Below are 17,314 nucleotides of genomic sequence, written 5' to 3'. Positions count from 1 at the left end.
TCTCTGATTTTTCTCTTTATAGGTTAATTTTTAGTAAAATGTAAATTGTTCTTTTATTCTAAAAACTTCTGACAACATGTCTCCGAATTTCCAAGCAATACATTTTGTATTTTTTTCAGAAAAGGAGAAATGGTCAAAATTAACCCCTTCATGACCCAGCCTATTTTGACCTTAATGACCTGGCTGTTTTTTGCAATTCTGACCAGTGTCCCTTTATGAGGTAATAACTCAGGAACGCTTTAACGGATCCCAGCGGTTTTGAGATTATTTTTTCTTGACATATTGGGCTTCACTTTAGTGGTAAATTTAGGTCGATAATTTTTGCGTTTATTTGTGAAAAAGATGGAAATTTGGCAAAAATTTTGAAAATTTTGCAATTTTCACATTTTGAATTTTTATTCTGTAAAACGAGAGAGTTATGTGACACAAAATAGTTAATAAATAACATTACCCACATGTCTACTTTACAACAGGACAATTTTGGAAACAAATTTTTTTTTTGCTAGGAAGTTATAAGGGTTAAAATTTGACCAGCAATTTCTCATTTTTACAACGAAATTTACAAAACCATTTTTTTTAGGGACCACCTCACATTTGAAGTCAGTTTGAGGGGTCTATATGGCTGAAAATACCCAAAAGTGACACCATTCTAAAAACTGGACCCCTCAACGTGCTCAAAACCACATTCAAGAAGTTTATTAACCCTTCAGGTGCTTCACAGCAGCAGAAGCAACATGGAAGGAAAAAATGAACATTTAACTTTTTAGTCACAAAAATGATCTTTTAGGCCGGTTTCACACGTCAGTTTCTCCGGTACGTGAGGTGACAGTTTCCTCACGTACCGGAGCCACTGACACACGTAGACCTATAAAAATCAATGCATCTGTGCAGATGTCATTGATTTTTTGCGGACCGTGTCTCCGTGTGCCAAACACGGAGACATGTCAGTGTTCGTGGGAGCGCACGTATTACACGGACCCATTAAAGTCAATGGGTCCGTGTAAAACACGGACCACACACGGACCTTCTCCGTGTGCAGTCTGTGTGGCGTGCAGGAGACAGCGCTACAGTAAGCGCTGTCCCCCCCACATGGTGCTGAAGCCGCGATTCATATCTTCTGTGCAGCAGCGTTTGCTGCATAGAAGATATGAATAATAGTGTTTAAAAGAAAGATCTATCTGTCCAAAGCCCCCCCACCCCCTGTGCGCCCCCCCGCTGTTCTGAAAATACTCACCCGGCTCCCTCGCAGTGTCCTGTGCTGTTAGCCCCTTCTACTGTATGCGGTCACGTGGGGTCGCCGATTAGAGTCATGAATAGGTGGCTCCACCTCCCATAGGGGTGGGGCCGCCTATTCATGACTGTAAATGAGTGGCCCCACATGACCGCATACAGGAGAAGATGGGGCCAGACCAGGAAGCAGCCACAGCCAACGAGGGAGCGGGTGAGTATTTTCTGAACAGCGGGGGGCGCACAGGGGGTGGGAGGGCGGCAGACACATAGATCTTTATTTTAAACACTATTATTCATATTTTGTCTGCAGCAAACGCTGCTGCAGGGAACATATGAATCGCGGATTCAGCACCAGATGCTGGTAGTACGTGTGGTACCCAGCACGGTGCGTGTGGTACCCAGTGGGCACATGGGCGGCACACGTGGGCCACACTGATGTTCACCAGAAACGCAGAGGAACACGGACATGGATAATTCCGGTACCGATTGTTTCCGGTACCGGAATTATCTGGACGTGTGGGACAGCCCTTAGCAACAATTTTTTTATTTTCCCAAGGGTAAAATGAGAAACTGGACCCCAAAAGTGATTGTACAATTTGTCCTGAGTACGCCGATACCCCATATGTGGGGGGAAACCACTGTTTGGGTGCACAACAGGGCTCGGAAGGGAAGGAGCGCCATTTGACTTTTGAATGAAAAATTAGCTCCAATCATTAGCGGACACCATATCGCGTTTGGAAAGCCCCTGTGTGCCTAAACATTGGAGTTCCCCCACATGTGACCCCATTTTGGAACCTATACCCCCCATGGAGCTTATCTAGATGCATAGTGAGCACTTTGAACCCCCAGGTGCTTCACAAATTGATCCGTAAAAATGAAAAAGTATTTTTTTTTGTAAAAAATTTTCTTTTAGCCTCAATTTGTTCATTTCCACATGAGCAACAGGATAAAATGGATCCTGAAATTTATTGGGCAATTTCTCCTGAGTACACTGATACCTCACATGTGGGGGTAAACCACTGTTTGGGCACACGGCAGGGCTCAGAAGGGAAGGAGCGCCATTTGACTTTTTGATTGAAAAATTAGCTCCAATCGTTAGCGGACACCATGTCGCGTTTGGAGAGCCCCTGTGTGCCTAAACATTAGAGCTCCCCCACATGTGACCCCATTTTGGAAACTAGACCCCCCAAGGAACTTATCTAGATGCATAGTGAGCACTGTGAACCCCCAGGTGCTTCACAAATTGATCCATAAAAATGAAAAAGTACTTTTTTTTACAAAAAAATTTATTTTAGCCTCAATTTGTTCATTTCCACATGGGCAAAAGGATAAAATGGATCCTAAAATGTGTTGGGGAATTTCTCCTGAGTACACCGATACCTCACATGTGGGGTAAACCACTGTTTGTGCACACGGCAGGGCTCGGAAGGGAAGGAGCGCCATTTGACTTTTGAATGAAAAATTAGCTCCAATCGTTAGCGGACACCATATTGCGTTTGGAAAGCCCCTGTGTGCCTAAACATTAAAGCTCCCCCACATGTGACCCCATTTTGGAAACTAGACCTCCCAAGGAGCTTATATAAATGCATAGTGAGCACTTTGAATCCCCAGGTGCTTCACAAATTGATCCGTAAAAATGAAAAAGTACTTATTTTTTGCAAAAAATTTCTTTTAGTCTCAATTTGTTCATTTCCACATGAGCAACAGGATAAAATGGATCCTAAAATTTATTGGGCAATTACTCCTGAGTACACTGATACCTCACATGTGGGGGTGAACCACTGTTTGGGCACACGGCAGGGCTCGGAAGGGAAGGAGCGCCATTTGACTTTTTGAATGAAAAATTAGCTCCAATCGTTAGCGGACACCATGTCGCGTTTGGAGAGCCCCTGTGTGCCTAAACATTGGAGCTCCCCCACAAGTATCCCCATTTTGGAAACTAGACCTCCCGTGGAACTAATCTAGATGTGCGGTGACTAGTGTTGAGCGATACCTTCTGATACACAAAGGTATCGGTATCGGATGGGATCGGCGGATATCCAAAAAATATCGGATATCGCCGATACCGATACCCGATACCAATGCAAGTCAATGGGACACAAGTATCGGAAGGTATCCTGGATGGTTCCCACGGTCTGAAGGAGAGGAAACTCTCCTTCAGGCCCTGGGATCCATATTCATGTAAAAAATAAAGAATTAAAATAAAAAATATGGATATACTCACCCCTCCGGCGGCCCCTGGACCTTAGCGATGTAACCGGCAGCCTCCGTTCCTAAGAATGAGGAGTGAAGGACCTTCGATGATGTCGCGGCTTGTGATTGGTCGCGTGACCGCTCATGTGACCGCTCACGCGACCAATAACAAGCCGCTACGTTATCGCAGGTCCTAAACTCACTGCATTCTTAGGAACGGAGGCTGCCGTTTACATCGCTAAGGTTCAGGGGCCGCCGGAGGGGTGAATATATCCATATTTTTTATTTTAATTCTTTATTTTTTACATGAATATGGATCCCAGGGCCTGAAGGAGAGTCTCCTCTCCTCCAGACCCTGGGAACCATACACTGGGAACTTCCGATTCCGATTTCCGATATCACAAAAATATCGGAACTCGGTATTGGAATTCCGATACAGCAAATATCGGCCGATACCCAATACTTGCAGTATCGAAATGCTCAACACTAGCGGTGACCACTTTAAACCCCCAAGTGCTTCACAGAAGTTTATAACGCAGAGCCGTGAAAATAAAAAATAATTTTTCTTTCCTCAAAAATGATTTTTTTGTCCGCTATTTTTAATTTTCACAAGGGTAGCTGGAGAAATTGGACCCCAAAAGTTGTTGTCCAGTTTGTCCTGAGTACACTGATACCCCATATGTGGGGAGGGAACCACTGTTTGGGTACACGTTGGGGCTCGGAAGGGAAGTAGTGACATTTTGGAATGCAGACTTTGATGGAATGGTCTGCGGGCATCATGTTACATTTGCCGAGCCCCTGATGTGCCTAAACAGTAGAAACCCCCCACAATTGACCCCATTTTAGAAATTAGACCCCCAAGGAACTTATCTAGATGTGTGGTGAGCACTATGAACGCCCAAGTGCTTCACAGAAGTTTACAATGCAGAGCCGTGAAAATAAAAAAATATTTTTCTTTCCTCAAAAATTATGTTTTAGCAAGCAATTTTTTATTTTTGCAAGGGTATCAGGAGAAATTGGACCCCAATAGTTGTTGACCAGTTTGTCCTCAGTAGGCTGGTACCCCATATGTGGGGGTAAACCACTGTTTGGGCGCACGTTGGGGCTCGGAAGGGAGGGAGCACCTTTTGACTTTTTGAACGCAAGATTGGCTGGAATCAATGGTGGTGCCATGTTGCATTTGGAGACCCCTGATGCGCCTAAACAGTGGAAACCCCTCAATTCTAACTCCAACACTAACCCAAACACACCCCTAACCCTAATCCCAACTCTATCCATAACCCTAATCACAACCCTAACCCCAACACACCCCTAACCACATCCCTAACCCCAACACACTCCTAACCCTAATCCCAACCCTAACCCAACCCTAACCACAACCCTAACCCCAACACACCCCTAACCACAACCCTAACCCCAACACACCCCTATCCCTAACCATAACCCTAACTTCAAGCATAATCTTAACCCTATTTCCAACCCTAGCCCTAAATCCAACCCTAACTCGAATTCCAACCCTAACCCTAAGGCTATGTGCCCACGTTGTGGATTCGTGGGAGATTTTTCAGCAGCATTTTTGAAAAATCCGCAGGTAAGAGGCACTGCGTTTTACCTGCGGATTTACCGCGGATTTCCAGTGTTTTTTGTGTGGATTTTACCTGTGGATTCCTATTGAGGAACAGGTGTAAAATGCTGCGGAATCCGCACAAAGAATTAACATGCTGCGGAAAATACAACGCAGCGTTTCCGCGCAGTATTTTCCGCACTATGGGCACAGCGAATTTGGTTTTCCATAGGTTTACGTGGTACTGTAAACCTGATGGAAAACTGCTACGAATCCGCAGTGGCCAATCCGCTGCGGATCCGCAGCCATATCCGCACCGTGTGCACATAGCCTAATTCTAAGGGTATGTGCACATGCTGCGGAAAACGCTCTGGATCCACAGCATTTCCGCAGCTGCGGGTCCGCAGCAGTTTCCCATGAGTTTACAGTTCAATGTACACCTATGGGAAACAAAAAACGCTGTGCACATGCTGAGGAAAAAACTGCGCGGAAACGCAGCGGTTTACATTCCGCAGCATGTCACTTCTTTCTGCGGATTCCGCAGCGGTTTTACAGCTGCTCCTACAGAAAACCACAGTTGTAAAACTGCAGTGAAATCTGCAGAAAAACCGCAGTAAATGCGGAATAAATCCTCAGTGGTTTTGCAAAAATCCGCAGAGGACCAGAATACGTGTGCACGTAGCCTTACCCTAACCCTAATTTTAACCCTAGCCCTAACCCTAACCCTAGCCCTAACCTTAACCCTAACCCTAGTTCTAACCCTAGTTCTAACCCTAGTTCTAACCCTAACCCTAGTGGAAAAATAAAAGTAAATATATTTTCTTCATTTTATTATTGTCCCTATCTATGGGGGTGATAAAGGGGGGGTTCATTTACTATTTTTTTATTTTGATCACTGTGATAGGTTTTATCACAGTGATCAAAATGTACATGGAACGAATCTGGCAGCCGGAAGATTCAGCGGGCGCACTGCACATGCGCCCGCCATTTTGGAAGATGGCGGAGCCCATGGAACGGACGGACACCGGGAGGCTCGGTAAGTATGAGGGGTGGGGATCGGAGCACAGGGGGGATCGGAGCACAGGGGGGGATCGGAGCACGGGGGGGTTGGATCAGAGCACAGGGGGAGCAGACAGGAGGACGGGGGAGGGGACAGGCAGACAGAGGGGAGCGGAGCACAGGACAAAGGACTGGGGAGGAGATGGGTGGTGGTGGGGGGGCAGATCAGGGTTTCTGCAGTATAATCGGCCATGGCTGGATTGTAATATTTCACCACTTTTCATAGGTGAAATATTACAAATTGCTCTGATTGGCTGTTGCACTTTCAACAGCCAATCAGAGCGATTGTAGCCACGTGGGGGCAAAGCCACCCCCCTCGGCTAAAGTACCACTCCTCCTGTCCCTGCAGATCAGGTTAAATTGGAGTTAACCCTTTCACCTCATCTGCAGGGACGCGATCCCTTCATGACGCCACATAGGCGTCACAGGTCGGATTGGCATCGACTTTCATGACGCCTACGTGGCGTCACAGGTCGAGAAGGGGTTAAAAAAATCCAGTGCTTTCAGACCTCAAATAATGCAAAGAAAACAAGTTCATAATCATTTAGAAACAACAATACTAATGTTTTAACTCAGAAAGAGTTCAGAAATCAATATTTTGTGGAATAACCATGATTTTTAATCACAGCTTTCATGCGTCTTGGCATGCTTTCCACCAGTCTTTCACACTGCTTCTGGCGCACAAATGTAAGCAGTTCTTCTTTGTTTGATGGCTTGTGATTATGCATCGTCCTCTTGATTACATTCCAGAGGTTTTCAGTGGGGTTCAGGTCTGGAGATTGGGCTGCCCATGACAGGGTTTTGATGTTGTGGTCTCTTAATTTTTGTCAGAGCTGTACATTATTGGAGAATCCTGAGTTAAAGTGTTTTTTTTTTCCGATGAGACAAAGTAATACCTGAAATAAAAATTGAAGTTTCTTTTTGTTTCCCTCAGCATAATTTTGGAATTAGATTTGATAACAGCAGATCCTTGGTAATTCATTAAATTTTTTGTGTATAGAATTGGACAACACCATCTAAAAAAAATAACCAAAGATCCAATTGCAAGTGTTCTCCCTTCTTCCTTGTGTTCCTTTCTCCCTCCCACTCTGTCGTATAGGAGAATCACATAGCTTGTGAATAGCATATTCTCAAGGCCAAGGGATCATAAAACGTAGAGAATATTCAAAGTGGAGAACCTCTTTACAGAAAACCAGTCAGCACAATTTTTGCAATGGAAAGTAAAATCATGTTTGTAATGGTGCTGTAATACAGATTATATTCATGCCTTTAGTGAAGAAATCCACTTTATGGTTCTTCATTATTCACTATTTTAAGTTTTTTTTAAGTAATTAGATTTCAGTGCACAGGGGCCAGACTGTACATGGGGTCTTTTTCTCCCTGTCTGTGTTTTCCCAGTCCCTCCATGTGCCGTAGGTCTGTGAATGTTGAGATTTTCAAACAGAAGGCAGGTGATTCACAGATGAAGGCAGGCAGAGGGGCCGGGGAAATACAGACCAGAGGTGGGTGGAGGGGCTGAGGTATCACAGACTGGAGGCAGGCAGAAAGCCTGGGGAATCACAGATCAGAAGCAGGTGGAGGGGCTGGCGAGTCACAGACCGGAAGCAGGCAGAGGAGCCGGGGAATCACAGACCAGAGGTAGGCGGAGGGGCAGTAGAACTAGCAAAAAATGTTACAAGAAGAAAAGCAGAGGATTTCTTCACCAAAGGTATCATTGTAATCAGTATTACAGCTCCATTACAGCCATTGGTGTGCTTTACATAACAAAATCATGCTGACAGGTTCTATTTAATAATGATGGTGTATTGCATTTCTGCATTTCTGTCCCTATTGGACTCTGTTTAATAAAAGTGTATTAGATATTTTGAAAAATATTTTCAGTGCATGTTTAAAAATATTTTAATATCTAATTGCTTTTATGCTGCCTTGGAATAATGCCATCTCTCTTTTAATTTACTCCAAAATCTCACCCTTAATTGATAATAACTCATTTCCTCATCTTCTCAAAGCAGACATTTGTGATTGCATATGAAATTGACCCCTCACTCAATAGATATGGGAAGAATTTGATCAGTTCAACATCAGAAAATCTCATTGTTCAATTCCAGCATGTGTTATATTTAAAAACAACCTCCATATACAATCATATTGAAAAAAAACACTTTGCATATTGGCTGCCTAAAGTCGCTCATATTAGATAGTTACAAAGTCTCATTCGTTAGGTTTAATAATTAGTAAAGTAGAATTTCTGTTCCTTATGGTTCTAAGTAAAGAAAAGTTAACTTTTTAACTTGGATAATATTTTATTGAAACATGCACAATTCCAATTAAGCAGGCACTGAGATAAGCATTGTCCCAGATGCGCTTCCAACACTGACCTTATTACAGTCACATGCCTTGCTTCTATGGTAAAAACATCATTGATACCCCACAAAAAATATTAATTTATGTTTGCCTATGTCTTACAGACACATACTGTATGTATAGAAATGTATGTAACCAAAATGATCTCTGGCGCCTAATTTAGTTTAAAATTAACATTTAATTGCATGGTCTTTATTTTCTACTTTCTCCCATATCTACATTGGTTTTACAAAAATTTTGAAAATGCATTTCAGTTTTAAAATATTACTTTTAAGCAAGATATATTGAACGTTAGATCACAATTTTACAGTGGGTAAATACAAAAATACAACTGCATAACATGAAAGAAAAAACAGCATTAATATTCATATGATTTATTTATTATTATCATAAGTATTAATTCATCTCAGGATTTTATTTATAAAGCTATGGTAGCAGAAATTAATTTTCTATTAGCATAAAGTGTTCATCTGCCAAATGCACCTGGGAACTACCACTAATGGAATGCAATCTAGAATGCCAAGATCTTCCTGGCTTATTTCACAAAACAAAGTTATGTTTTACAAGTTTACATATCTATCTATCTATCTATCTATCTATCTATCTATCTATCTATCTATCTATCTATCTATCTACCTATCCCATATCTATCTATTTTTCAAGCTTGAAAAAGGCTTATAGCCGAAACGTCGCCACGCCATCTGGACCTAATAAAGTCCACTTTATTTTGAAACTACTTTTTGGAGTGCTGCCTTCCATTTTTTACTACTATATGTTGACAAGTATGGATTGATTGCTGGGAGACTTTGCACCCATTTAACTTTTAGTGCTGTTCCATTTTTTCTATCTATCTATCTATCTATCTATCTATCTATCTATCTATCTATCTATCTATCTCTCTATCTATCTATCTATGTATCTATCCTATATCTATCTATCTAATATCAATCTATTTATTCCATATCTATATATTTATCAATCTATCCCATATCTCTCTATCTATCTATCTATCTATCTATCTCTCTATCTATCTATCTAATATCTATCTATATTTCTATCTATATAATATCTATCTATCTATCTATCTATCTATCTATCTATCTCTCTATCTATCTAATATCTATCTATCTATATTTCTATCTATCTAATATCTATCTATCTATCTGTCTATCTATCTAGGCCTCAGTCACACATCTGTTTTAAAATGTACATGGAAATAGTTCCGGTGTCATCAGTGTTTTGGATCAGTGTGTACTTAGTGGACAGTACTTGTGTCCATTTTTACTGGCAGTGTCATCACCGTGTTTTTATGGGTAGATAAATAAATTACAAAGATTATCCTATCTTTTGCAATGTTAAATACGGACAACATGTGAAAAACTTGGATAGATCACATATGTGCAACACGGATGTAGAATGAGGCCAAAAGAATTCAAGATTTCTAATATTGCTATATACGTAAAGAAATATGAGGCACTTTTCAGTAAAAATACTTGTGGGTATGCACTGATATTCCATATCATTGGAATGGAACATATTATAAGCATTAAGAGTTGTGATACTACTTATATTTAATCCTTGCACAAGCTCATTGGTAATATTCACAGCCTTACTGTTTATTGGTCTTTATAGATAAAGTAAAACTCTAAAATTAGACAAGGCCGAACATATCTTAGAACCTGACTATGAGTTGCTTTCAGAGAGTTGGATCCAGCACTGATGTGTCCTATACATTACACTATTACAGTCTTATAAGACCCAATTGAGGCCTCTGAAAAAAACAAGAACTACATTGTTTGCAAAGAATGGATTGAGGAGCTGTTTCAAGTGCTATCAAAAAATAAAATTGCACACAAGCATTAGACAGCAAATATGTGTATGTTTGATTTTATTTTTATTGTTTTATTTTGAATGGGGCGAAAGAGGGGTGATTTGAACCTTTATATTTTTTAATTTTTTTTAATATTTTTAAAAACATTTTTTTTACTTTTTGCATGCTTCAATAGTCTCCATAGGAGACTAGAAGCTGCCATAGCCCGATCGGCTCTGCCGCTGGGTGGCGCTCATAGCAAGTCGGCACTAACAACCATAGATGTCTCCAGGAGAGCTCAGGTTGTCATGCCAACACACAGGTGACCTGTGATCACGTGACGCGTGTCACCGGTGTGCGTATTTCTGGCCCGATGGACGGAAGTATGATTTAAATGCTGCTGTCAGAGTTTGACAGCGGCATTTAATTAGTTAATAGCTGTGGGTGGATCGTGATTCCACCTGCGTCTGTTGCGGGCACATGTCAGCTGTTCAAAACAGCTAACATGTCCCCGGAAAGATGTGGGCTCACCTCCGGAGCACATATCAAAAGGAGGGATACCGACATTGGCGTACTATTAAGCCCGATGTTGGTAAGGGGTTAAGTAAGGATTTTGTGTTAATTGTAATTTTAAAAAAATCACAATGTTTTTGTAAATATAATCTTTATTAACATAAATTAACATATTAACACAAAGTAAGCTGGTAATCAACATGGCCTTTTTATTTCAATTTTCACACTGGTCTGAGGGTTTTTTCAGATCTATCTTCCTTTTGTTTCAGGAATTTCACATGTACATTAGTAGCAATGAACAGACTCTAACTCTATGTGTGGAAGCATTTAATAGGTCAGTTAAGGCCCCTTTCAAACATCAGTTTTTTGCGGTCAGTCACAATCCGTTGGCTCGATGGATCCGTCGCAGATTGTGAAAAACTGATGTGACGGATTCATTTTTTCGACGGATCTGACTAACGGATCTGGCTAAATAAATCGGAGCATGCTCAATTTAAAAAAAACGGAATTCATCACCAGATTCTGTCATTCAATGAATTTGGCGCCCATAGGCTTCCATTCGAGCAAACAATGGACGGCGATGGATCCCTCGCTGTCCGTTTTTTCAATGTACACAAAAAACGTTACTATGTCTGTTGTCTCCAGCCATCGGACAAACAATTTTCGACGGATCCAGCGAACGACGGATGAAACGTGAGGCCATCCATCGCTAATACAAGCCTATGAGAAAAAAACGGATCTGGCGGCATAAGTCACGGGATTTGTTTTTTTCAAATTTCGACAGATTAATTTGCGACTGATAGCAAAAAACTGATGTGTGAAAGGGGCCTAATATAGGTAATTGTGAAGGGCGAGGTAACAATGACAACTCTGATATTGCCTATTATGACTCGTGGATCCTTTGTTATCAGCTGTGTCTAGAGGTGTTGCCTGTCACTGTAATCCTGCTTTTGCTGATACATAAATGGCCATAAGCTCTACCTGAAACAACAGTAAGTTAGTGTCTAAAATAGTTGCCAATGTAAAAATTGCAAGATTCATAAGTTTTTTTTAATAAAGATCATCATATGGAAAAAAACTATTGCCAAAAATTAAAAAAATACATGTAACACAAAAGTCTGATTTAAACAATAAGTCATTTCATTCTCTTTACACTGTGTTCCAAATTATTATGCACAAAGAGTTTAGGAGTGATAAGGTTAGAATTTTTTTGTTTGTCATTTAAACTCATTGATGGTGATGTGTGTCAGGGCTCTTTATATCGCTGAAAGCAATTGCAGATACCTGTGCAAATTAGTTTGGCAGGTGTGTCCAAATAAAGGCAAGACTACTTAAGAAGGCTGTTCCACATTATTAAGCAGTCTACATTTTTGCCAAAATGGAAAAGAAAAAGGATGTGTCGGCTGCTGAGAAGCAACAAATTGTGGAGTATTTAGGTCAAGGCATGACTACAATCAACATTGCCAAGACACTTCATCGTGATCATCGCACAACCAAGAAGTATGTAGCTGATTCCCAGCACACACGGGTGCGTGCTGATAAGGAAAAATTGAGGACTCTTTCCAACAGGCAATTGCATAAGGTTAAAAGAGCAGCTGCAAAAATGCCTTGTCAGAGCAGCAGACAAGTTTTTGATGCTGCTGTTGCCTCCAACGTCCCCAGAACAACAAGATGCAGGGTCCTTCAGAGGTTTGCAGCTGTGCGTAAGCCATCCTGTCCACCACCTCTATCCACTGCACACAAGCAGAAACGGCTCCAGTGGGCCAAACGATACATGAAGACTGACTTCCAAACTGTTTTGTTCACCGATGAGTGCCTTGCAATGCTCGATGGGCCAGATGGATGGAGTGGAGGATGGCTGGTTGATGGGCACCCCATGAAAACACGGCTAAGGCGCCAACAAGGAGGAGGTGGAGTAATGTTTTGGGCTGGAATCATGGGGAGAGAGATTGTCTATGTGGAGTTTCTAAAACAACACTTTCTGCCATGGTTCAAGAGGAAGAACCGTGCTTTCCGCAGCAAGATCATTTTCATGCATGATAATGCACCGTCTCATGCTGCAAAAAACACATCTGCATCTCTGGCTGCTATGGGCATAAAAGAGGACAAACTTATGGTGTGGCCACCATCTTCCCCTGACCTCAACCCCATTGAGAACCACTGGAGCATCATCAAAAGGAGTGTCTATGACGGCGGGAGGCAGTTCACATCTAAGCAACAGCTCTGGGAGGGTATTCTGTCCACATGCAAAACAATTGAAGCAGAAACTATCCAAAAACTGACAAATTCAATGGACGAGAGAGTTCAGAAGCTTCTTTCGAACAAGGGGTCCTATGTGCAAATGTAACATCACCTAGAATAAAGTTTTCACTTGAAAACTGTTTGATTTCATTTTGTAATAAGCTGATAATGCTTATAACTTCACAATTGACCATTTTTTTGATCAAAATAAAAAAAAAGGTTGAAAACTCTGCTGTGCATAATAATTTGGAACATGCATTTTGAGTGTTTATTTTTTTTTAAAAAAGATACTGTTTTCATAGGCAGTTTGTTCCAAAACATTGCAATTATACTAGAATAGTAGATGACTGGAAAATAAAAATGTCTGCAATTCTGATAGATAATTTAGAGAAAATATGAGGAAATATTATTTGCATAATAATTTGGAACACAGTGTAAGTGGACATTCACGTTAGCATTTGATGGCCATGGATTGATGCTCTTGGCTATAGTAACAAATAATATCTGTCCACTGTTTAGTTACTTTACTGTACAATCATTTGTTTTACCTTTTCCATCAATATCTGTAAGTTAAAACCAGGAGTGGGTTAAAAACACAGACTCAGTTCACACCCCTCCACTTTACTTTTTCTCTTTGTAATCTGTATTCCATTTTTATTGTGGTTTACAATTTAGTTTGTGTTTTTTTATACTGCGGAATTAAAAAAAAAAAGTTTTTCAAAATATTCCACTAAAGTTTATTTCTGAATTAATATAAACCAGTACATGCAATTCCCATAACACAAACATGATTATACTTGGACGTTTCCTGATCTAATCCCACAGTTAGTGGTGTAAGAAGAGGACTAATAGTAATCAGTAACGCAACAGTGCTCCATATAATGATATTCTACTCTGAGTTCCTGCTTATGGGTGTATATTAATGAGCCTATTATCACCAGGCCCTTATAAATATGGAGTTTTAAGTTATACAGTGACATCTCCATCAGCCTATTACTTTTACACTAGATTTGTGGCTTGTGGCTCATGGTGAATTTGTGGCACATACATGTATCTTTTGAGCTTATGTATCTCTTGTAGATATAAATCTCTTGTAAACTCTAGTCATTGATCAGAGTCGGAATCAAGAACAGTGAGGAGTCCTAAACTAATATATGTTAAATACATAAAAAGGCTGTTCGGGTGTTGAGTTCATGGTTAACTGTTCAAAAGACTCCTGCTGTGTTACAAAAGATAAGGCGCTAGGAGCAAAAAGGGAATTAATGAGAAGCTTGTGTGGATAGGGTGCATGCACGTAAGTCGGAGCTCATTATGGATTAGAATGAAAAAAAATTACAAACTAAAGAGGTGATAATTCTAGGTGATGGCGAAAAGGTTTAGGATTTATTTATTCTATTTTACAATTGTTTTGTAAGTCGTTTCTTTTTAGCTGAATTCCATTATCAGCTTTTTTGTTATTCTTGTATCTTCCTTCCTGCTTCACATTATCGCTGCTATATATTGAAATCTGCCACCTCATTTGGATTTATTAATTGGATTCTTTGACCTAGTACTTATTGTTTGTCTGCGCCGCGATATCTTTTCAACCTCCTTCAAGACCGTCTTCTTTTTACAACCAAGGTTACGCACACTTTATGAACTTTATGTTTCAGGATATACACATTTAAGTACTCAGTATTGAGAATTTGGTGAGATATAATTGTAAGCATTTCAGCATTGTTTGGGGGCTCTGAAATCTGATTATCGCTTTTCAAATGTCAGTAGGTAGGTACAGTAAAGGTAGCGAGTTGGTAATGCTTTCTTATTTTAGAACTTTCTCTTTCTTACTCCAGCTATACATTTTTACTGTTTTCTGTTTTATATTCACAAATCTTCTATTTTCTTTGTAAAAATACATATACAACAGATAATCAAATGGTCTTTCACCAATTCAACGTAAGACTTTTCACCAGGCTTCAACTCCGGCCATCTTCAGATCTTTTTCACCATGCTGAGACGCAGCAAGGAGAAGGTGGAATGGACATCACACTCGTGTGAATTTTCGGTGAGGTATTCCCTGTTTACAATCACCTAATGTATACAATGTACAAATATACCATAATCATTAAAGAACATACACATAGCAATAATTATAATAATGTTGATAATGATAATAATTTTTTTATAGCACCATCATATTCCACAGAACTATACAATTTTACAAGGAACTTGTACAGACAATAAAGACATTGCAGAAAAAAACATAACTTGGTTACCAAGAGGAGTGAGGGTCCTGCTGGCAAGCTAAAATCTATGAAGAAATAGGTGAGACACAAAAAGTAAATGATAAAATATGCTTATATGGTATGATACAGCCAAAATATACTAAATAGGATATGCACATAAGGCTGCATGAACTGGTCACCACCCAGTATGTGTACAGTACAGACACAGAGGGCTTTTTAAATGCATGGAAGGTGTGTGAACAGATGGAACTAGGGCCCTGATTTTGTAGAAAATTTTGTATGGGTAAAAACAGGAATAGTTAGATAAGTGAAGTGTGGCAATAAGCCAGTCTAAAGAAATGCATGTTTAGGCCATGCGTTAAACTGTGGGTATTGTGAATTAACAAATTGTCCTGGGTAACGCATTCCAAAGAATTGGAACAGCATGTGAGAAGTCTTGGAGATGGGCATAGGAGGTACGGATTATTGAGGATTTTAGTTTTAAACGATGGAGGAGATGTAGGGTGGTGCTGAATCATGAAGTGCTTTGTGGGTGAGAATGATAAGTTTATATTGAACTCTGTATTGGATGAGCAACCAGTGCAATGACTGGCACAGGGTAAAGGCATCAATGTAGTGGTTGGAAAGGAATATGATCCTGGCTGCTGCATTCAGGAAGGATTGGAGAGGGGAGGGTTTAGCAAGAGGGAGATCGATTATTAGAGAGTTGAAATCGTCCAGATGAGAATGAATAAGAGCTACAGTAAGAGTTTTTGCCAAGTAAAAAGTAAGAAAAGGTTGAATTCTAGAGATGTTTTTGAGGTGAAAGTGACATTAGCCGGCGAGTAATCAGGTGTGGGAAGCGATGGAAAGATCTGCATCAAATATGACACCAAGACAGCGCACATGTTGCTGGGGAGTTACAGTGGAACCACAAACAAAAATGTCAATATCAGGTATAGATACGTTAGTGGACAGAGGAAACACAAGGAGTTCAGTTTTTGACAGATTCAGTTTTAGATAGAGGGAGACATAATGTTAAAAACAGCGGAAAAAGAATCACAGGTGTTATGTAGTAATGCAAGGGTGATATCAGGAGACAATGTACATAATATGGTGTCATCAGCATAGAGATGGTAGTGAAAACCAAATCTACTGATTGTTTGTCCAATAAGGGCAGTGTACAAGGAGAAAAGAAGGGGGCCTAGGACAGAACCTTTAGAAACCCGGACAGAAAGTGGAAGGGGAGAGGAAGAGGTGCCAGTAAAAGATACAGTGAAGCAGCAGTCAAAGAAGTAGGAGGAGAACTGCAAAAGAACAGTATCCTTGAGGCCAATAAAGCATAGCATAGTGTGGAGGAACTGGTGATCCACAGTGTCGAATGCTGCAGAGAGATTCAGGAAAATAAGCTGGGAGTAGTGACCATTAGACTTAGCTGTCATAAGATTGTCAGTTACTCTAGTGAGGGCTGTTTCAGTAGAGAGATAGCAGGTGAGAAATGAGTGGACCAAGCATTCCAGGATTTTAGAGATGAGGGGAGATTGGAGACAGATCAGTAGTTAGCAGCTCAATTGTGGTCGAAGGATGTTTTTTAAGTAATGGATTTATATTGGCATGTTTAAATGAGGAGGGAAAAGTTAGGTGAGTGGGGACAGTGTTATGATCCTAGTGGCAAGGATCGCAAATCTGACTAGCTAAGAAACTGAACCGACGACTAGCTCTGGGGAAGTGGTAACTGAATTGACCGCAACCTGATCCTATCCGCAAACAACTATAAGTAGCCGTGGAACGTTACCTGGAAATCCTAGACGTCTCGTCACGGCCTGAGAAACTGACTATTTCTAGAGAGAAAGTAAGTCCTCACTTGCCTCAGAGAAATGACCCCCAAAGATATAGAAAAGCCCCCCACAAATATTAACGGTGAGTTAAGGGGAAAGCACATACGCAGAGATGAAATAGATTTAGCAAATGAGGCCCACTAACACTAGATAGCAGAAAATAGGAAGAGAACTGTGCGGTCAATGAAAAACCCTATTCAAAATATCCACGCAGAGATTGCTCGAGCCCCCGCACCAACTAACGGTGCGGGGGAAGCAACTCCGTACCCCAGAGCTTACCAGCAGCAAGAAATCACAT

General features: G+C 40.6%; 1 protein-coding gene across 2 annotated transcripts in view; it reads left to right on the top strand.

The window, feature by feature from the left end:
- LOC143807770 (uncharacterized) overlaps nucleotides 1-17,314 on the top strand; it is a 625,031-nt gene that overhangs the window by 279,490 nt on the left and 328,227 nt on the right. The window lies entirely within an intron of this gene.

Source organism: Ranitomeya variabilis, chromosome 2, assembly GCF_051348905.1.
Source record: "Ranitomeya variabilis isolate aRanVar5 chromosome 2, aRanVar5.hap1, whole genome shotgun sequence".
NCBI classification, from domain to species: Eukaryota; Metazoa; Chordata; class Amphibia; order Anura; family Dendrobatidae; genus Ranitomeya; species Ranitomeya variabilis.
This window is presented reverse-complemented; position numbering and strand designations above follow the sequence as displayed.